Below are 22,692 nucleotides of genomic sequence, written 5' to 3'. Positions count from 1 at the left end.
ATAATGATTAGTAATGGTACATGGAAAACCAAATCTAAAACCAATTGGAAATTAAACAATATGATACTCCAAAACCGTTTAGCTAAAGAAGAAATCATAGAAACAATTAATAATTTCATCAAGGAAAATGACAATGGCGAAACATCCTTTCAAACCTTTTGGGATGCAGCCAAAGCGGTAATCAGAGGCAAATTCATATCCCTGAAAGCTCATATTAACAAACAAGGGAGAGCAGAGATCAATCAATTGGAAATGCAATTGAAAAAACTCGAAAGCGATCAAATTAAAAACCCCCAGCAGAAAACCAAATTAGAAATCCTAAAAATTAAGGGAGAAATTAATAAAATCGAAAGTGATAGAACTATTGATTTAATAAATAAGACAAGAAGCTGGTACTTTGAAAAAACAAACAAAATAGACAAAGTACTGGTCAATCTAATTAAAAAAAGGAAGGAAGAAAAGCAAATTCACAGCATTAAAGATGAAAAGGGGGACAGCACCTCCAATGAGGAGGAAATTAAGGCAATCATTAGAAATTACTTTGCCCAATTATATGGCAATAAATACACCAATTTAGGAGAAATGGATGAATATATACAAAAATACAAACTGCCTAGACTAACAGAAGAGGAAATAGAATTCTTAAATAATCCCATATCAGAAATTGAAATCCATCAAGCCATCAAAGAACTTCCTAAGAAAAAATCCCCAGGGCCTGATGGATTCACCTGTGAATTCTATCAAACATTCAGAGAACAGTTAACCCCAATACTATACAAACTATTTGACATAATAAGCAAAGAGGGAGTTCTACCAAACTCCTTTTACGACACAAACATGGTACTGATTCCAAAACCAGGCAGGTCAAAAACAGAGAAAGAAAACTATAGACCAATCTCCCTAATGAATATAGATGCAAAAATTTTAAATAGGATACTAGCAAAAAGACTCCAGCAAGTGATAAGAAGGATCATTCACCATGATCAAGTAGGATTCATACCAGGGATGCAAGGGCTGGTTCAACATTAGGAAAACCATCCACATAATTGACCACATCAACAAGCAAACTAGCAAGAACCACATGATTATCTCAATAGATGCAGAAAAAGCCTTTGATAAAATACAACACCCATTCCTATTAAAAACACTAGAAAGCATAGGAATAGAAGGGTCATTCCTAAAAATAATAAACAGTATATATCTAAAACCAACAGCTAATATCATCTGCAATGGGGATAAACTAGATGCATTCCCAATAAGATCAGGAGTGAAACAAGGATGCCCATTATCACCTCTACTATTTGACATTGTACTAGAAACACTAGCAGTAGCAATTAGAGAAGATAAAGAAATTGAAGGCATCAGAATAGGCAAGGAGGAGACCAAGTTATCACTCTTTGCGGATGACATGATGGTCTACTTAAAGAATCCTAGAGATTCAACCAAAAAGCTAATTGAAATAATCAACAACTTTAGCAAAGTTGCAGGATACAAAATAAACCCACATAAATCATCAGCTTTTCTATATATCTCCAACACAGCTCAGCAGCAAGAACTAGAAAGAGAAATCCCATTCAAAATCACCTTAGACAAAATAAAATACCTAGGAATCTATCTCCCAAGACAAACACAGGAACTATATGAACACAACTACAAAACACTCGCCACACAACTAAAACTAGACTTGAACAATTGGAAAAACATTAACTGCTCATGGATAGGACGAGCCAATATAATAAAAATGACCATCCTACCCAAACTTATTTATCTATTTAGTGCCATACCCATTGAACTACCAAAATACTTCTTCACTGATTTAGAAAAAACCATAACAAAGTTCATTTGGAAGAACAAAAGATCAAGGATATCCAGGGAAATAATGAAAAAAAACACATATGATGGGGGCCTTGCAGTCCCAGACCTCAAACTATATTACAAAGCAGCAGTCATCAAAACAATTTGGTACTGGCTAAGAAACAGAAAGGAAGATCAGTGGAATAGACTGGGGGAAAACGACCTCAGCAAGACAGTATACGATAAACCCAAAGATCCCAGCTTTTGGGACAAAAATCCACTATTCGATAAAAACTGCTGGGAAAATTGGAAGACAGTGTGGGAGAGACTAGGAATAGATCAACACCTCACACCCTACACCAAGATAAATTCAAAATGGGTGAGTGACTTAAACATAAAGAAGGAAACCATAAGTAAATTGGGTAAACACAGAATAGTATACATGTCAGACCTTTGGGAGGGGAAAGGCTTTAAAACCAAGCAAGATATAGAAAGAATCACAAAATGTAAAATAAATAATTTTGACTACATCAAACTAAAAAGCTTTTGTACAAACAAAACCAATATAACTAAAATCAGAAGGGAAACCACAAATTGGGAAAAAATCTTCATAGAAACCTCTGACAAAGGTTTAATTACTCATATTTATAATGAGCTAAATCAATTGTACAAAAAATCAAGCCATTCTCCAATTGATAAATGGGCAAGGGAAATAGATAGGCAGTTCTCAGATAAAGAAATCAAAACTATTAACAAGCACATGAAGAAGTGTTCTACATCTCTTATAATCAGAGAGATGCAAATCAAAACAACTCTGAGGTATCACCTCACACCTAGCAGATTGGCTAACATAACAGCAAAGGAAAGTAATGAATGCTGGAGGGGATGTGGCAAAGTAGGGACATTAATTCATTGCTGGTGGAGTTGTGAACTGATCCAACCATTCTGGAGGGCAATTTGGAACTATGCCCAAAGGGCGACAAAAGAATATCTACCCTTTGACCCAGCCATAGCACTGCTGGGTCTGTACCCCAAAGAGATAATGGACACAAAGACTTGTACAAAAATATTCATAGCTGCGCTCTTTGTGGTGGCCCAAAACTGGAAAACGAGGGGATGCCCATCAATTGGGGAATGGCTGAACAAACTGTGGTATATGTTGGTGATGGAATACTATTGTGCTCAAAGGAATAATAAAGTGGAGAAGTTCCATGGAGACTGGAACAACCTCCAGGAAGTGATGCAGAGCGAGAGGAGCAGAACCAGGAGAACATTGTACACAGAGACTAATACACTGTGGTATAATCGAACGTAATGGACTTCTCCATTAGTGGCGGTGTAATGTCCCTGAACAACTTGCAGGGATCCAGGAGAAAAAACACCATTCATAAGCAAAGGATAAACTATGGGAGTGGAAACACCGAGAAAAAGCAACTGCCTGAATACAGAGGTTGAGGGGACATGACAGAGGATAGACTTTAAATGAACACTCTAATGCAAATACTATCAACAAAGCAATGGGTTCAAATCAAGAAAACATCTAATGCCCAGTGGACTTACGTGTCGGCTATGGGGGGTGGGGGGGAGGAAAAGAAAATGATCTATGTCTTTAACGAATAATGCTTGGAAATGATCAAATAAAATATATTAAAAAAAAAAAAAAGAAATGAGGATGAAACCTTTTAGTGCTCCTTTTCAGGTTCTAAAATACTTCTAAGTATCCTGAAAATAAAACATTTTCCCCAATTCCTATTATTAAATAATTTCTAATGTTTTTGCAGACATAAAATTCTTTAACTTTAATTTTTTATTTCCTAACCAAAAATTAATCTTATAATAACTATTTATGATCATCCAAAATTAGTTCTCTAGCTTCTCAAGAATAGAAATTATAATTATTAATGAATCCTGAAGAAACTTAGATTTGAATGGTAATTCAAACTGAGGTAAATAAATACCAAAAGAAATCATTCCTAATTGATTTAAATTACCTCAATAAACACTTTTATTTTTTATTCAAGGCATTTTTCTGATACTTATGGAGGATCCCTGGAAAAATGAGTCACAAGAACAGTTTTTAAAACAAAACTGTCTCCTGTTAAAGCTTTTATTTTTTCCTTTTGAAGCATTGAGGAAATGCTTCTAATTATTATTCTCTTCTTGGAACCCTAGAGATGGAAGAACTTCTGGGATCAAGTCTAACCTTCCTTGAGCAAGAATTCCCTATGTAACACCCCCAATAAACAGGTAATCATTTTTTGCTGCAAGGCCTATAGTAACTGAGAATTCAATAATATGCAAAGGAGCCCATTCCTGGTTTTTTTTTAATAGTTGTAACTGCAGTGAATCTTTTTCATATATCAAGCCCAAACCATTTTCCATGATTTTCTATGTATAGTTCTTAATTCTCTTATATGAGTTCAGGAAGAATAAATCTAATCCCTTTCCCACAGATTAGCCCCTTAGCTATCTGGAGATGATTACAATGTTCTTCCCATTGGAAGTCTTCATTTCTCTAAACTAACTACCCCTATTGTCTTCAATCGATTCCTGCATGACATGGTTTTTCAGTTCTCTCGCCATCCTGGTCACCCTCTTCTAGCTCAATGATTCCAATTTCCATCCTGAACTATGGTGTCCTAAAATGAAAAGAGTATTTCTGATGGAGTCTGAGCAGGGTATAATATGAAGCTATCATATACCTTTGGTCTTGTTCCTTGTATTAATGTAGTTTAAGTTGACATTTGCTTTTAAAAATGTCTGAAGTTCACTATTGACTCATAATGCAAACCTACCAAAACTCTCATTTTCTTACAAACAACCTTGTAGCAACATTGTTCATTCTATATTCATGAAGTCAATTTTTAAGATCCAGGTAAAATAATTTGTCTTAGCTCTATAAATATTTAGATCATTAGATTTGTCCCATTATTAAAAATTCCCAACCTCCTTTTCAACTCTGGCTCTATCATCCTATATATACATATATATGTATGTATATATTAATATATATATGCCTTCAATCTTATCACTGATAAAATCTTAAGCAAGACAAGACCAAGAATATTCCTGTTGAATTCCAAGAGATTTCCAAGAAGGTTAACCTTGATCTAAAAATAAGTACACTTGAGAGTGGATCATTCAAATGGTTTAAAATCTTCATAACTTCTTTCATCTATTCCTCTCATTCACAATCATATTATAAGACATTTTCATATGCCTGATGTTTAAAAATGCATGTATGCTTTATTAATGATATTTCCAGGAAATGAAATTAGGTTAGGTTTACACAAACTGTGAGGATTTGAGAGTTGGAAAGGACATCAACAGTAAACTAGTTCAATCCATGTACTAAAGAAATCCCTGTTATCAGATAATAGACAAGTGATTATATAGCCATGCTTAAAGATCTCTAAGAAGACACAACTTACTCACCTCTTGAGAGGTAACTTTAAAAAATCCCGTAGAAATACTACTATGCTAGAGGAAAAGAAAGTATGAGCAACTAAATGGTTCAATAGTTAGGATTTTAGGCTTGAAGTCAGGAAGACTCATCTTCATGAGTTCAAACCTGGGCTCACACTTATTAACTGTGTGACTCTAGGTAAGTGACTTAATCTTGTTTGTCTCCATTTCTTCATCTGTAAAATGAGCTAAAGAAGTATATGGTATACCATTCCAGTAGTCTTGCCAAGAAAACCTTAAATGGGGTCATGGAGAGTCAGACATGATTGAAACAACTAAACAACAATAAAGAAGTGAAAATATTGACTGGATTTTAAAAAAAACAAAAATAATATTGTCTTCAAACTCTGATTTATACCAGGAAGCATAACTCTTGATTCTTGAGAAAAATAGAATGATTTATTAAAGTTATGTTTAGTATTTGGAAAAGGAAGCAACAATTACCAAGAGACAGCATGCATTCATCAAGAACAGAATAATCTTATTTGTTTTTTCAGAGAATTATTGAATTATGAATGCTCTAAATTATAGCTAAGCATTTGATAAGGAATCTCATGACACTCTTATGGAAAAGCTGGAGATATGCAGGCTAGATAATTAGAACAATTAGATAAATTCAGAATTTAATAAGTGGAAGGACTTAAAAGAATAGCTGTTGATAGATCTGGGTCAGCATGGCAGAAGGTTTCTAATATATTGTTCCAGGAATCCATTCTTAACACTGTGTTATTATTTTTGTCAGCAACTTGGATTAAGGAATAGATAACAAATGGCAAATGTTAGATGTCACAAAGAAAGAAGAGAGAGCTAATCTTTTGGTTAACATTTAAATAATTTTGACAATTTACAAGATTGTTGTTACTTAGATCAGTCTATGTAATCATAGATTACATAGTTTGATTGAGTCACATAGCTCAATCTAATGAGATAAGAGCAATCTAAGATAAATTTAAAATCTCATGCTTTGGTTCAAAAAATCAGTTTCTTAAGTATAAAATTGGCAAGGTCTATTACCTTTGTTAGGTAATAATTTGAGCAAAAATGTAAGGGATTAGTTCACATAAGCTCAGTATAAATCAGGAGTATGATGTGATAGTCAAAATAAAAAATAAACAAATGTGATCTTGGAATATATGAAGAGAACCATAGATTCTATGAATAAAGAGGTAAGAATACCATGAATGAGGTCACTTACGGAGTATTATGTTCAGTTTTTTGTTCTTGGTTAAGTTTAGGATTGAACCGTATTACAGGAAGAATATTGATAAATTGAGGAGCATTCTAGACAATAGAGATGTTAAAGAGCCTCGAATCCATGTCATGAGGACTGGTTAAAGGAAATGGGTACATGTGAAAAAAGGAAGACTTGGAAAATAATGTGATAACTGTATTCAAGTATTTGAAAGGTTATTATGTGCAAGAGGACAGGAAATCTTCCTAGCAACTAAAATTATTGAAAAATGAAAAAAATGAAAACTTCTCTCTGAAAAATAGTGGGTCCTCCCCCCCTCATTAGAGGTCCTTTAGCAAAAACTAGATAGTCAATTATTAGGCAAGCTACAGTGGAGATTCCTTTTCAGATAATGGATTGAAATAGATGGCTACTGAGGTCTGTTCTAGCTCTAAATTCATATGATTCTCAGATTTTATGATACACATCTCTCTAAGCACTATTTGGTCCTGCTTCTATGGTAACTTTCATTTAGTTACTTAGATGAATGGGTTAAGAATTACCTTCCTGAAAACTCATTATATTCTGCATGTGTTCATTTCTCTTGTGATTTTCCAAGTCTGTTCAATAACAAAGTAGCTCCCTGGCTATAAAAGGTTGAGTGTCACTGTTCCACTGGGTCATTAATTGAAAAAAAAATCTATAACAGCCGTTCTCCAGTAACAATGCACAGATGCAACTAAATCCCATCAAACAATTTAGGTTCTTTGCTCTGTTTTAGCTCATTAAGAATAAGGAATGCATTATGTCATCAGTTCTACTTGCTTGTTTATTATTATTTTTTAATGCAAGGCTGATTTTGCTCAAAGCCATCTTTGAAGACATAAAACAAAGTCTCCAACTCCAATGTTGAGGACTGACTTTTTTTGAGGATCCCCAAATTCTTATGGGTTCATTATCATTAGTGTTCTGTTACCACAAGGGTACCAGCCATCAATATTTAATAAAGCCAGAGAAGGGCATTATAGTTTATTTACTTATTCTCCCTATGGCATTTCCAAATTTCCCTGTGCTCTCAGAAATGTGTAGTTTCAATATTAACCAAATACTGTTTTAAAAAGACTTTGTGAAATAAACTTGTTGCTTATTTATATACTTCTACATATGTATACTTATACTTATGTATATGTGTATACTTATAAACATACTTTTCAAAAAATTATTGACCTCTGCCATGTCTCCAAGTGCCTAGCATTGTGCTGTGCACACAAATATACACTGCCTTCTGACCTCACCATTCAACTGAATTTCTCTCTCACAAGTTATTAATGTAAGATTAATAAAGGAGTTTGTTTTACATGATTATTTGTATCTTTAATGGACTTTTTCTTGCCTTCTCAATGGGTGGGAAAGAATATGGAATATAAAATAAAATAAAGTTGAAAAAATAAAATTTCAAATGATCTTTTAAGAGCAAAATTAGACAGCCTCTTCTCAATCTTCATCCATCAAGATTTCTTTGCAATGTTTCTATTCCTTTTCCTGAGCGACAGTACTGCAACAACTGCCTGTTTCAATTAAATGTCTCTTACATAGCTCAAACTAAAAATGTCCAAATTAGAACTTATCTCTCCCTGCTCAAAAAAAAAAAGATATTTTGAATGTACCCATTTCTATCAAGGATAGAAATACCATCCTTTTGCTCTCCCAGATTTACCACCAATGATTCCTCATTTTTCCTTGCCCCAAATATGTGTAAAATGACCCTATTTTGCTCTCTACAACATCTCTCAAATCCTTCCCTTTCTCTCTATTTGCATGGCTACTACCTTCATTCAGGTCCATGTCATAACCTGCCTGGACTATTTTGATAAGATTCTAACCAGATTTTCTGTCTGATCTCTTCTCTCTCCAATCCATCCTCTAACTAGCTGTCAAAATGACTATCCTAAAGTAAAGATCTGACCACCTGCAACTAAGATAAAATATGTTGGCATTAAAGGCTCTAAATAACCTAATCCCTGACCAGGTTTTTCAGCTTTATTATACACTCCTGTCTTTCATACACCTTGTGGACCCACCATACTGGCCTTTCTAATTTTCTTACACCATACTCTATGTCTTTGATTCATTATCCCTTTACCACTGTGCTTTAGAATCCATTACTAGCTTAAAGACTCATTTCAAGCACCACTTTCTACAAGATGTCATTCCTGATTTCTGACCCCAACTCTTAGGGTTTTTGTTCCTAAAAATAATCTTGTATTTATTTTGTTTAATCTTCTGTGTATTTGAAATTTGTATATTGTCTTTCCACATAGTATTTAAAACTCTTTGAAGGCAGAAACTAGTGCATTTTTAAAAGTCATATCTCTAGAGCTTAGCTCTAAAAAGCACATAGCAAATGCTTGCTGAACAACTTATTCAATATTAACATGAATTCATATAGTAGTCACTTCTCAAATAATAATAAGAAGAATGAAGTAACCAGCTTCTCAACCTCTTCTAAATAACACTCAACGGCTACCAAACTCATTAATTAGAATGACCAACTAGAGTAAAAGGAAAAAATAAAACATTTCTCAGAAGAGATAAGAAACTATGAAAGTTGAATGTTAACTGGCTTGATGAGCTGATTTTTCTCTGTATACAGGGAAGAAAATGGCAGAAGCAAAGAAATGACTAAGAAAATATAAAATAACATTGTAAAAACAAATGTTAAAAAACCTTTAAGAACAATAATAACAAAGAATCCAGTCACCACGTTTTGTGTTTTGGCTTTCCACATCTTTAAAGTGACTACCTCATAGGGCTATAGTGAAGAAACCCTAAAATGCTATGAAAATGTAATAACATAGCAGGGACTGGGGTAGTCCAAAATAAGAGGTCAATTGAATTTTTAAAAAACCACGATAATGAAACAAAGTCCTCAAGCCAGTTACCAGATAAACTCTAAAAACAATCTGATAGATATTTTCCTTTTGCACAAACATTGGTGGCATTGACATCTCTTCATCTTGACAACTTGATTTTTTTTAGATGATTTAACTTCCTAATTCCATCTCTAGCAACAGAACAAGGTTTGATGAATGGCAAGTAAAGTAATTATTTTCTCATATGTTCATGTCTACTTAAAAAAAAAAAAGAATCTTAGCTAAATATCATAAATTCCAAAACTGAGCTCAAAAAACCCCCTTGCAAAATTTTCAATATGTAAAATTATTAGGAAGTTTCCAGTGATAGATAAGTAACTGATACAAACTCCCCCTTGAAATTTAAGTGATGCTAACTCCTACCCTCTACATTTTTGTCACTCTTCCTATTGATCAAAGAGAGTAGAGTAGTCTTTTGTAAAGTAGTCTTTGTTTTTATTCAGTAGCTTGTACGTTTCTTTTGAACAAAAACAAAGTTTTATTTTTATTTTAATCTATATCCTTGTGAATCGATTCCATTATAATTTATTATATTGTCCTAGGAAAATAGATAAATTGTATAATTATTTTAAGTATTGAATTGTGTTATTTTTCCTCTGAACAAGCAAGATGAGGATGGATTCAATACATGATGTTGTGTCTGCTTCTCTAATATATATGTGTGTATATAATATTATATTTTTGTTGTTCATTTAGTCATGTCCAACTATTTGTGACTCCAATGATCATAGCATGTAAATACTGTGGGGTTTTGGGGTTTTTTTACAAAGATTCTGGGGTAGTGTGCAATTTCCTTCTGCCACGGATTAAAGCAAACAGGTTAAATAAGTTGCCCAGAGTCACATAGCTATTAAATGTCTGAAGTTAGAGTTGAATTTAGGCTTTCATGACTCCAAATCTAGCACTCTATCCACTGAACCACTTTGCTTCCTCTTGTGTATTTTTAACATTTAAAAATACATTAAGTAATTCTATAAACATCTATGCATTAATATGCACATATGTAAACATATATGCTTGGATACATATTCATACACTATTCATACATTCAACAAACTATTTCAACAATGTATATAAATGCTAACTATTAAAATTTTACCAAATTATGATCTCCCAAAGTTAACCAAAAATAGTCAACTAATATACATACACAAACATAATAGTTCACAAGTTCACTTTTACATAATATTTTAGGATTTATATAGTTCTTTCTTCATAAAACCCTATGAAATAATATAAGCAATATTATCTCCATTTTACAAATGAAAAAATTAAAAGCAAGATGTTAAGTAATTCTCCCATGATCACTAAGCTTAAGGACATTGGAATTCAGGATTCAAACCCCAACTTTGGTCCAATCTGCCCATTTTAATAATAGCTCTCTCACACCATGCTGCTTACTGTATTAACAGCAGAACTTTCATGCAACTCCCCTATTCTAATTATAGGCAGTTTTGCTTTTTCATCCTTTATATTTCACCAATTTATTCTTCTAATGAGAAATATAAAGTAATTTGTATTTGACCTTTGGTTGCAAATATTCTTTCTTTTTTCAGAAATGGACACTTATTGTTAATATCTCAATCAGCAATTCACCTAATACGTGAGCACCTCTGGTGTCCTAAGAGGTGTCCATAGAGTGCTAATATTTTCTCTTGTTACATTTTCTGAAGTGGTTTCTAGAAATTTATTACAGTATGAAAAGCAAGACCTTTGTGAATAAATGCAAATTTTCATTTCATCATAAGGAAATGTTAAATTTAATTGTAGTTGGTCTCTGAATATTTATATAGGTGGTCACCAGGGATTTAATTTTTAAATCCCAAAATGAATTACTAAAGTAAATGGAATTTATGGTAGTTTATTTACAATAGAGGGAAGATATTAAGGAAGAGAGAGAGAGAGATTGAGAGAGAGAGACAGAGAGAGAGAGAGAGAGAGAGAGAGAGAGACAGAGAGACAGAGAGACAGACAGAGAGAGAGAGAGAGAGAGAGAGAGAGAGAGAGAGAGAGAGAGAGAGAGAGAGAGACATCTGGCTCCTTCTGATATCAGTTAGAATTTCTAAGCCCCAGTCAGGAGAAGAGAGTCTGAAGAAAATGGGCCTTTCTTGGAGGCTTTAAGACCTCCAGAAAGGTGTAGTCACGAAGTCAGCCTTTCACTCACCAATGGTGGCCATCTAAAAGAAAAAGCAGTCTGAGGTCTCCTGTACAAGTTCCCTTCAGGGGTCCAGTTCCTCCAGTCCAACTCCGAGTCAGAGAATCCTTCATCCAACTCAAATCTTGAATCGAATATCTCTTCTTCTGGCCTCTCATCTTCTTTTTTAAAGATCTTTTTCACTTGTGTCACCTCCCCTAAATTTTACGTCTACCAATTACAGCAGATGCTTTTCTCCAGGACTGCCCGCTCTTTAATTCACACCTTCTTTGGTTAGATTATATCTTTTGGGGTTATTTAATACCTTTTTTTGTTAGTTCACCTTTTGTAGTTACTTAACACCTTTTTGTAGTTAAAATCTAAAAATAGATTGTGGATTACAATTCAATCTTCCCAATAAAGGAAGAGCTAAGTACCTTCATTGTTACAATCAGAGGATTACAATTTAATCTTCACAATAAAGGAAGAGCTAAGTATCTTCATTGTAATAATCAGAAGAGAGCTAAATCTAATCTTCACAAAAAGAAAAACAACTTTTGACTTGAGAATGTGGGAAGAGGAAGAATCAGAAAATTTGACAGGGTTGGAAAACTAGACAGTGACATGCACTGTGGGAATATGGCAGAGTAGGATGTGAAGATTCCTTGTTTTACTAAAATAACCCACAAAGAAACAAAAATAATTCCATAAAAATAACATTAAAAGTGGCAAAAACAGATAAGAGTCATGAGTGAAGCTGAATAGCCTAAGACAACTAGAGAGGGAGCCTGGCCTCTTTGGACTCAGTTCCAAGCCATAAGCCCAGGGCAGGAACAGTCCAACCAAAAGGAATCCACAAAGCTTGTCTGGAGGGCAAGATTAGCAACTTCACCTTATTTTCCAAGTCCTGGAAGCCTACTACCCAGAGGATACCACTGGAATCTGAAGAAACTGCAGGTAGAAGGCCCTGGGAGCAGCCCTGTCTGCTGTTGCCTTGAGTCAGGAAACCTAGATTGACCCATGGCTGGAGACTGAAGGAGAAAATGACTTGGAGTGTGTGGGGGCCAGGCCCTCAGATCAGGGACTTAAGCCTAATTACTATCAAAGAACATGGACTTGACAGGTGTTCTGCCCTGAGCTACAGAGGTAGGAGAGAAGGAATGAAGAAGGAGCATGCAATGGTGAGTATATTTGTGGAGGAACTGGGACCCCATCAGCTGTGGTCACTCCTAGAAGAGTAGATCCCTTCATTATTGCAACAGGGAGAGGTGGATCGGCTATTTGGTTTCAATAGCAGAACTTACCTATGAGCTCTGGTTGGAGCACTTGAAATCAATCACGGACTGGGGCTTAAGTAGGAAACCTGGACTACATTTGACTCTGGACTATAAAACAATAACTAAATAAGACCCAGGGGAAACACACACACAATCCTGAAACCTGAGATAACATATCATCACAATAGAAACCCTAGGACTGCAGAAAAAAAAAAAACAATCTGATAGTGTGACTCTAAAATTTAAAAATAAATAAAAATAACCAAGTAAAGGAAAAAGAACCTATGGAGAGCTATTATGAAGACACAGAACACTTTGGAACACTGTCAGAAGACAGTGAAGTAAAAGCACCTAATTCAAAAGCAACAAAGAAGTACAATAAATTGCCACAACCTTGAAAAGAGCTTTCAGAAGCACTTAAAAAAGAAGTCAAAAAACAAATAATAGAGATAGAGGAAAAATTATTTAAAAAATTAGAAAGAAAAACAAGAGCAATAGAAGAGCAAAAAAATAAAATAAAATTATTAAAGAAAGACCACCCAAATAAAAAAAAAGATCCAGAAACTTATGGAAGAAAAGAATGTATTAAGAATTGGAATTGGACAAAGGGAAGCTAACAATTTCTAAGACAAGAAATAATAAAGCAAAAGCTAAATAATGAAATAATAGAATAAAGAATGTGGAATATCTTATAACAAAAACAACTGATTTAGAAAATAGATAAAGGAAATACAATATAAGAATAGTTGAATTCCCAGAAAGTTATGATAAAAAAAAAGAATTGAAATGGCATACTCCAAGAAATAATAAAGGAAAATAGCCCAGGAATTTTAGAAATAGAAAGTAAAAAAGACATTGAAAGAATCCATTAATCACCAATTCACAGACCCAAAGATGACATCATTGCTAGAAGTACTAAAACTCAATTCTTATCAGACTTGGGATAAAGAGAGAATAACATATAGAATTTGATAGGTAAAATTTTCTTAATGTAGAGAGAAATAGGAGGGAAGAAGGATGTCACAAGGGAGGGACTGGGAGTCCTCTTGAGTGACTGAGGGAATAAGAAAAGGAAGGGTGAGTTAAGAGAAAGGAGGACAAGGGGATAGGAAAAGGTAGGAAAGGGAGAGATACCTAGAGGAGAGGGGTAAGGAGAGGGGATAAGAGAATCAAGTAGGAGGGTACAACTGGGAGATAAGAAAGGGGATTTGGGGAAAGGGGGAAAGAATTTGATTAAAAACTAGGAAAGCAAGGAGAGAGGATAAGGGAGGAACTTTGGGAGGGGATGTGAATAGGAGAGTTATTGAATGAGGGAAATTGGACATCTGAGGAGGGATATGGCAGAAAGAAAGGAAGAAAGGGACACAGTGAGGAGAAACAGAGTAGATGGATAGTAAATGAACAACTTGTCACTATGATATTGGGTGTAATTGGATGAATTTACACATGGGAAGAAAATGGATAGCAAAAAGGATAAAAAAAAACAGGATCTGACAATGTGTTATTTATAAGAAAAACTGAAAATGTGGAACAAACATAGCATTGTTAAGAGAGTTTTTCTTAATTTCTCCCTTTTTATATTTAAGAGGAAAGAGAGCTAAAAGATTTCTGAGTAAGAGACCCCCTGCTGTGTGAACTGTCAGTTGGTGACAGTTAGAAGGGGGTATATAATTGAGTGTGATCCCAAAGACATAAAAAAAGAATTAAAAACCTATATGTTCAAAGATATTTGTAGTAGCTCTTTTTGTTTTGTCATAGAATTGGAAATCGAAGGGATGCCCATCATCCCCTCAATGGCTGAATAATTTGTGGCATATGATTTTGATGGAACACTATGGTGTATAAGAAATAACCAACAGGATATTTTCAGAAAAACCTAGGAAAATATTTATGAACTGATGTAAAGCTAAGTGAGTAGAAACAGAAGAAAAATTTAAACAGAGCAATAATATTGTACAATGATCACCAGTAATGATGTAGTTATTCTTAGTAATATACTGATCCAAGATAATTCTAAAGGTCTTAAGCCCCCCCAAAAATGTTATCCTCCTGCAAAGAAAGAATTGATGGAGTCTGAATGTAGTTCAAAGCACATCTTTTTCTTGGACATTCTTTTTATATTTCTCAAGTTTTTTCATATTTTATTTTGGAAAATGACTAATATAGAAATGTGTTTCGTGTTGAGGTACTACCTCACATCTATCAGATTGGCCAAAATGGCAGTAAAGTGTTGAATGTTGGAGGGAATGTGGCAAAATTGGGACACTAATAGATTGTTGGTGGAGTTGTGAACTGATCCAAATGAAGGGCAACTTGGAATTGTACTCAAAGGACTATAAAATTGAGCATATACTTTAATCTTATAATTTCACTACAGGGTCTATACACAAAAGATATAATAAAAAAGGGGAAAGGATCTACCATTTGTACAAAAATATGTATGGCAGCTCTTTTTCGGTGGCAAAGAACAGGAATTTGAGGGGATGCCATCAATTAAGGAATGGCTGAATAAATTGTGGTATATGTTGGTGATGGAATAATACTGTGCAATAAGAAGTGATAAACAGGATGATTTCAGAAAAAGCTGGAAAGGTATACATGAACTTATTCAGAGTAAAATAAAACTGAACTGGGAGAACATTGTATTCAGTAAACACAATATTGTATGATGATCAACTGTAAAAACTTGGTTAATCTCAGTAATTCAATGAACTGGGACATTTCTGAAAGTCTTATAATTGGGAATGCTATCCACCTCCAGAAAAAGAACGGTTGGAGTCAGATGCAGATTAAAGCATACTATCTTTCACATTAGCTTCTTTACAGTTTTATTTGGGGGTTTTGGTTTTGTGTGAGTATACTCTGACAACAGTGATTAATATGGAAGTGTGTTTTGCATGAAAATGAATTTATGACCCAGATCAAATTGCTTACCATCTCTTATTGGGGGTGAGGAAAGTGAGGAAAGGAGATGATTTGGATCTTATAATTTTAGAAAACATATGTTGAGAATTCTTATTACATGCGATTGGGAAAATAAAATATATTTGAATTAGAAATGTGTTTTTCATGACTACACATATATAATTAATAGTAAATAATTTGCCTTCTCAAGAAGTGTTTTTTGGGGGAAAGAGGAGAGAATTACAAATTTAAAAATAAAATTACAGATATATTAACAATTTTTAATAAATAATTGAGAAAAATAAAGTTTATCTATGCTGTAGCATGTGTTCTGTTTCTTTCTGTTGCTGAAAAATATGTATTTTCTTTAATATTATTCAGGCAATGCCATGTATCTTTTGGCTCAAAATTCCCTAGCAGTTTGTTGAATTATATTTTCTACTTCTTTTTTTGTTGTGTTATCTAGCACAAAGAAAACAATAAATGCCCTTTAGAGATATTTTGTTCTTGTGTATATCATTTCCTAAATGAAGAAATTTTCCCTCAATGAATTTAGAGGCTATTCCATTTGTTGCAAATATGTTTAGATTTAATATTGGTTCATTGTCTTTCATTGCTTTAAAAACAACTTCCCCATTTATCTCTCTAGACATAGTGAATTTTTATTTTTTCTTGGTTTGAGAGCATGACAACAATTCCTACTTTAATGAAGCTTTTTTTCTTTCTGTAGTAATGAGCTGTGAATTCTTTTGATCAATATATTTATCTATTCAAAAGTTCTGATTTATTCTTCTTGTTACATTCTTCATTCAAGTATTTGGGGTTTTGATTTTTCATATTCCTCTAGAAAACCTATGATCTTTAGGTTATATGAGCACATTTTATCTTCAAAGTCAGTATCTTTGACTGGTATCAAAGTCATCTCCTCCTTTGATGTTATTGACATTTACTTCTTTTCTGAAAAGCATTCTGAAATTTCACTTTTCATTCCAAATCTTTTTGTCTGTCTGTCTCTCTGTCTCTCTCTCATTCACTTCTCTCTCTATATTTCCTTTATCTTCTTTATATTTCAAATATTTGTAATTTTAATAACAGTATAAGCTATTACATTCAAATATCACAATCTATTCAGCCATTTCTCCCATTCATTGCATTCACATTATTTCCCGTTATTGTCATAACAAACTAAGCTTCCATGAACATTTTCATATATACAGAACTTTTTTATCTTCTTGGTAATACTTTAGGAGCAAATCTTAGTAACGAAATCCCTAGGTCAATGAACATGAAAAGCTTTACAATTCCTTATGTGTATTTCCATCTTGTTTTCTAAAAAAACAATTCATAGCTATGCTAGCAATGTAATATCAGATCTGTTTCTCCATGTTCTTATAAGAATTTAATCTGATCAACTTAACACCTCTGATTCTCAGTGAACATACACTATCAGGGCCATATTTAACTACATTGGGCCTCAGACAACAGACACAATTTGCTGCCAGGAACATACTCTTTCCAAAATCAAGTTTTTTCCAGTTTGGTCATACCCAGCAGAACTTTTGTTCCACTGCCACAACTTTTCAGGTATTGAAAATTACTTTCATAGTTTGATGAGAGTTAAAAAGTAAGACTTCAACAAAATGTATATGCCTCTGACACCATTGCTGTCACATCAGAAACTATGTTTGAATTATGTGTATTCTCAAGCTTAGATCTACTATTAGTCTTATATAGGTGACTGTGGGCTTTACAGACTATCTTATTTAACCTATCTAAGGTTCTATTCATCTCCTTAACTTCTTTCTTATTCATTTTATGGTTAGATTTATCTAGTTTTGTGAGGGAAATTTAAACTCCCCCACTATTATTATTGTGTTTTCTATTTTAGAGTCTTACAATATTAAAAATACTCAAATTAAATGTACATTTTTGCATTTTAACCTCTGTGAATTTTTTCTTGGTCTAATAAGGAAATCTGTAAAATACACTGAAGAAGGAAAATTCTAAGGCAAACCACTTTAATATCATAGCCAGGAAAACCCCAAATGGGGTCACAAAATATCAGAAATGTCTGAACAACAACAAATATTTTCCTACAAGAAAAGGGTGATATAAAGGGTAATTAGATGAGATTATCATTAACATTATAGTTGTAGGTTTCTGTTAAATCATTACTTGAAAATACTCATTTAAGGGAAACTAAATAAGAAGTAAGTAGTAAGTAAATGAGAAGAAGAAACTTACTAGTTTATGCCTAGAATCAACCAATGAGCATTTATTAAATGACTACTGTAGTCCAGGCATTGTATTTTGCATGGGGGATAGGGATCAAAGAATTAAACAATCATGAGTTGTCAAGAGATTTGCATTCCAACAGAAGATGTAAAATATGTGAGTAGCTATTCCAAATTTGTATATTTAATTACTTTATTGCTTACCTAAAGGTTAGAACTAAAGATCTATTTTAATACCAAAATATATTCATATTATGTGCTATTCTCACATTTCAGATAATGGGAAGAGTCAGAAACAATGAAAAAACAAGCTAGAAGATGAGTATTTATTAATAGTAATGATATGTATTAATAATAAGTAAGAACAACAAGATATTAGTTGGGACAAAGGATGGGCATCACTTAGATGGATATGTTTGGGAGTAGATAGAAGTACATGGGAAAGTAGCATATGTCTATTTTATTAGAATAAGATCGAGGGGACCAGAAATTTAAGGTGCAACCTCAAAGAACTTAAGAGAGTCCAAAGTAGGAAAAACACACAGCAGGGGATTAATTGTGTAAATCAGTAAATCAGAAAAAAGGGTCTATATAGCTTTGGCTCAGGACTGGGGCTACTACAGTGGAGGGTCTTCATACATGGCACCATCTAGATATGTGAATGCCTCACAAAGGACCTTTGTCACATAATGCTTTACCCAGGCTCATACCACTAATGTTTGAGATGGGATCTTACATTCCTGATGGCAGGATTTTATTTATTCTTCCATATCAACAATGCCTCTGATATCCTCTACCAGCTTAATTTAATTGCTTCTAACCTTACAATTTCAAATGCATGTTTCACTTTCTTGCATTTGTAAATACTTGGTGTCATATTTCATTAAGCAGTTCTAACATTTCATCATTAAAGCAAGTTCAGAGGAGGGGAAAATGCTTGTCATGTTCTATATGTATTGAGAGTAGGGCACTCACATTTGTAACAAGCACAGTAATCTATTTGGATGAAAGGTACTATGCCATGTAAGATGATCATTTACATAAATGGATTACATTTAAAATTGGTTTGTGAAAGTTTCTTGAGATATTCCCACTCTTTAATTATTCTCCCTGCCCCCTCCCAACAATAACCATTTATTAGTAACCTGCAATGTGATTCTTTTGTGAATTAAAAGGCTTTCTGGATTTTATTAGGAAAACATAGTAATTCAGAGACCTGCTACGATACTTGCACAGTGGCAGACTTAAGAGAAAGCACAAATGAATTGGATACAAATGACAAAAAATTTAACAAGGTAACACATTTGGGCAGGAAATGTACAAATGTGTACACTTTCAAGGCCATCATGCTGCTTTATTCTTTGCTGAATTCCAATAAATGGAGCTACATAAAATTATGTTTTATCATGTATTTTGTAGTCACACACAGAATATATACATACAAATACATGCACAAAAAGTGAATGTCATTTTTCCCAGTCAGAAGTTCTGTAAGCCAAAAGCATGAAGTATATGTTAGTTAATATAGTTATCATGTAGGTCCTTTAGCCCTTTCTGTATATTCTAAAGAGGAAAGGCTAACTCAACTACTAAAGGAAGTAGAAGAACTTGCTGAGGGGCAGCACTTTTGATCAGGTTTCTATTTCCAATGCAAAGCAAAATAGCAGCTAATAAATTAAAAGCACAATCCTTTGACAAGAATCTGATTTGTTGATGTTGTTCGTTTATTTCAAGTGGGTATGATTCTTGTTGACCCTATGTGGAGTTTTCTTGGGAAAGATGCAGGAGTGAGTTTTGCTATTTCCTTTGCAGGCTCATTTTACAGATAAGAAAATTCAAGCAAATAGGGTTAAGTGACTTGCTCAGGGGCACATGACGAGAAAGTGTCTAAGGCCAGATTTGAACTAAGAAAAATGAATCCTCCTGATTCCAAGCTCTTCACTTCCCAAATTTCTATTAGTAACATCTTAAATGGTTGATCTCAATGTTCACTTGTTAAACAAATAATACATAAGATAGTGAATAAGGAAAACAGAATTAACAACCCAGGAATGCAACCTTCCATTAGAAAAACTAGTGTTAATTTTTTTTCCATTTAATAGATTCATTCTTAAGTACAAGGTGTTTTTTTCCAGACCTGCAATTTAATTTGTGTAAGTAAAGTTTCAGAGTTTACTCCCTCTCGAAATGCAGATCTAAACTATTCTACAAAATGAAGTATTAGGGAGCCACCAGGATAGATGAAATGATATGCCCATTTTCAAACATCTAACATATTTCAAGTGACATCTCTTGAATTCAATTTTTCTAATTCAGCAATTGCTTTTCATCTTCAGATGTGGCCATATTTGGTTCATAAGAATTTCTGGGTAGAATAACTATGAAAACTAAGACTTAGAAGTTTTTTATTTACCTCTTAATTTTCTCTTCACTCTTCCATTTATTTATATCTTTAAAAGTACTTTATTCCTTTTTATCTCCAATATTCAAGAAAATTAAATTAAAAAATTTGGGGGGTTCTACCTTATACACATCAGTTTGCTGGGCAAGCTATGAATGAATCTAACCATACTGGAAAATAATTTAGAATAATTCACAAAAAGTTAAAAAATAATGCAGACTCTTTGATACTTCTAACACTGTTAGATCCATTCCCCAAAAAAGGTCAAAGAAAAAGGAAAAGATCCTATATATAGGAATAATATTCATGGCAGATCTTTAGCTGGTGGCAAAAAAAAACCCCAAAAAAATAGAAATAAAACTCATCAGTTGGGGTATGGTTGAACAAGTTATAGTATATAAATATAATTAAATACTATATGCTAATATTAAATGAGGGAAATATTTCAAAGAAACAGAAAGACTTGTATAAATGGATACAGAATGAAGTGAACAGAATCTGAAGAACACTTTATATTATAATATTAATAATATGAAGATTCTGAATTAAAAATATGAAAATGTAAATCAATATCAATTCATAGGATCAATGTTATAAAGTTATATCTAAAAGCTAGCATTTTCATAAAATCAAAATTATAAAACTGTTAATAAATAAAAATAAATAAATGATCAAAGAGAACTCCAAGTGACTAGATTATAAAGAACAGTCTACTACAAGGCAAAAAAGATGATGACCTAAGATGGAGAATAAGAAATATCATTTTGTTCCTGATCAATGCCAGATTATTTTACTTAAATGTGATTAGGTGATGTGAAGATGGAATTGACTCTCCCCTTGTCTACTTTTAAATTTAATTAACCCAAAGCATAGACACTCCTACTTAACACTAAGTAGGGGATATCCTCAAGCCATTTACTAAAGTGGATGACAACTCCAAAAGTGACTGACCATCCCCTGGGCAGTGCTAAGCAAATTAAAAGACTGCAATTGGTCCCCATAAAGTGGAGGAAGGAACAAGAAGTGACATAAAAGGTGATTATAAAAGATGATGAACTTCCCTGCAAGAAGGCTTTGTCATGAATTTTTGGGTTGGAAGATCTTGGACTGCTTCTGGTAAGACTGCTCCTGGATCTTCTCCCTTTGGAGTTTCAGCTTAGGGGAGTGAAAAGCTGGCCTTCCTTTCCTGGCTTCTGGAGAGATTAATTCTGAAGAAGCCTCCACTTCTTGGAGGATGCCACATGGGTTAAACCCTTGCTTAATTCACCACCAAGTCCTCCTATTGAGGGGTTAATGGATCATGCATAGGTTGAGCCAGGGACCAGAGCAACATTTAGGGTGATAAGCTATATTTCTTATTCTACCCTCTTTTACATTTCTCTACTTTCACTCTCTCCATCTTTTTTGTAAATAAAATCTAACTAAAAATCATTTTGGCTTGAGCTATAATATTTTTAAATTGGTAACCACCATATTATCTTAGAATTCTTATATATTTAGTTCAACAAAATATTAAATACCTTTGAGTGATACAGAAGTTTTGTGCAGTGATCCTTCGGGTTTTCATCAATAATCCATTGGAAAATAATTGAAATCTGAAACCAACAAAAACCAAGGTAATTTTTTTCCATATGAATCAATGTACATCCAATTAAGACACTCCAAAATAAATGCAAAAACACATTTTATAGAAAATATAGTATTTAATACTAAAAACAGGCTGAGATGGTGATGTAACAAAGCACTGTGGAGTGCTTAGGGCATGTTGGAGCACAAAAGACAACACGGCCATCCAATGCAGCTGAGGAAGTCTCCAGGTATAACGACTTTTCATGCCACTGGACCCAGGCTTCTAACGCTGAGATAGTGGGACTGTGCTTTTCCACTTAAATCTCCTTCACGCACAAGTATCTTTGTGCACACTCATCTATCCTAACCCTGTCCATCCTCTTCAAGACCTGTGGCGATGGGGGAGTGGCAACTCAACAGGTGGAGGTGACCACTGGCAGTTGTAGTCACGATCTTGCACGTAGGCGGCCCATGGACCAGTGATCGCTCAGCTCTGTAGGGCAGCAGAGACATTCGGCAGCATCCTGGGCGACTGAGCATATCTCTCTAGGACAGCACTGCTCACCCTAATCAACAGAGGGGACTAGAAAAGGTGTCCCAAACATTGCCTGCCCTACAAACACGCAATCAGCACACCGCGGCTGGCGGGTCATCCCTTTAAGCGGTCGAAATAAAAAATAAAAATACAAAGAAACTCCTACTAGGTGCATGGAACATCAGAACATTACTTGATAGAGAGAATACCCCAAGACCTGAGAGAAGAACAGCCCTAATCGGTAAAGAACTGGCGCAATATAACATTGACATCGC

General features: G+C 33.9%; 1 long non-coding RNA gene across 1 annotated transcript in view; it reads right to left on the bottom strand.

Moving 5' to 3' along the window:
• The window catches only part of LOC130455059 (uncharacterized), a 155,093-nt gene that overhangs the window by 103,080 nt on the left and 29,321 nt on the right, over window positions 1–22,692 (bottom strand). Inside the window, exon 2 of the long non-coding RNA XR_008912879.1 lies at window positions 21,834–21,908. This is a non-coding gene — a long non-coding RNA (uncharacterized LOC130455059). The remainder of the gene's footprint in view (window positions 1–21,833; window positions 21,909–22,692) is intronic.

The sequence above is a fragment of the Monodelphis domestica genome, chromosome 6, assembly GCF_027887165.1.
Source record: "Monodelphis domestica isolate mMonDom1 chromosome 6, mMonDom1.pri, whole genome shotgun sequence".
In the NCBI taxonomy this organism is placed as follows: Eukaryota; Metazoa; Chordata; class Mammalia; order Didelphimorphia; family Didelphidae; genus Monodelphis; species Monodelphis domestica.
The sequence above is the reverse complement of the archived record's forward strand: the minus strand, read 5'-3'. Positions and strand labels throughout refer to the sequence as shown.